At 24.0% G+C, this 886-nt stretch overlaps 1 non-coding gene across 1 annotated transcript; it reads left to right on the top strand.

Annotated features, from left to right (window-relative positions):
• Positions 1 to 388: 388 nt before the first annotated feature.
• TRNAF-GAA (transfer RNA phenylalanine (anticodon GAA)) lies at positions 389 to 461 on the top strand. The gene has a single exon. It is a non-coding gene; the product is annotated as a tRNA-Phe (tRNA).
• Positions 462 to 886: the final 425 nt, after the last annotated feature.

Below are 886 nucleotides of genomic sequence, written 5' to 3'. Positions count from 1 at the left end.
TTTATTTTTCATTTTAATTTTCTCAAATAACTAGTGTTACATCGTTAAAACTTTCAAACTTAAATTTGAAAAATTAGAATAGGAACAATTTGTTTTTCGAAGTACAAATTCAAAGAATTGATAAGAGGTGAATGTAAATTTTGTTATTAATGAGAAAGTAAACTAGCCAGTTACTTCACAATAATTATTTGTGGAATAGTTCCTGGTATATATAACATTTCTTGTTGAATAATTTTAAACATTATGTTTTTCACAAATAAAAATATTCAATATTCGATCAAAAAAATCTGACGATTTCTGATATATCAAACTCTTGAAAACTAAATGTTTGTTTTACCAACTAATAATCTTTGTTTATGTATAATTTGTTTATTAATTATTTCATCTTGCGGGGATAGCTCAGTTGGGAGAGCGTCAGACTGAAGATCTGAAGGTCACGTGTTCGATCCACGTTCACCGCATTTTAAATTAAATTAAATTTTTAATTAAATATTTCTTACAATCTCTAATTACCCTTAAATAAATGATATTATCCGACCTTTAATATTTTGGACATATTAATTGTATTTATATTGTTTTTTTCTCCACTAATCTCTATAATAAAATTCACCGCATTTTTTAAATAAATGATATTATCCCGACCTTTAAACTTTAATATTTTGGACACATTAGTTGTATTTAATTATATAGTTTTTTTTCTCCACTAACTCTATAATAAAATTCACCGCATTTTAATTAAATTTATTTAATTTAATATTTTCTTGCAATCTCTTAGCCGTATATATAAATTATTATCCCGACCTTTAAACTTTAATATTTTGAACAAATTAATTGTACTTATATAGTTTTGTTCTCCACTAATCCCTTTAATAAAAATCCCAACTAA

This window comes from Salvia miltiorrhiza, chromosome 4 (assembly GCF_028751815.1).
Source record: "Salvia miltiorrhiza cultivar Shanhuang (shh) chromosome 4, IMPLAD_Smil_shh, whole genome shotgun sequence".
NCBI classification, from domain to species: domain Eukaryota; kingdom Viridiplantae; phylum Streptophyta; class Magnoliopsida; order Lamiales; family Lamiaceae; genus Salvia; species Salvia miltiorrhiza.
This window is presented reverse-complemented; position numbering and strand designations above follow the sequence as displayed.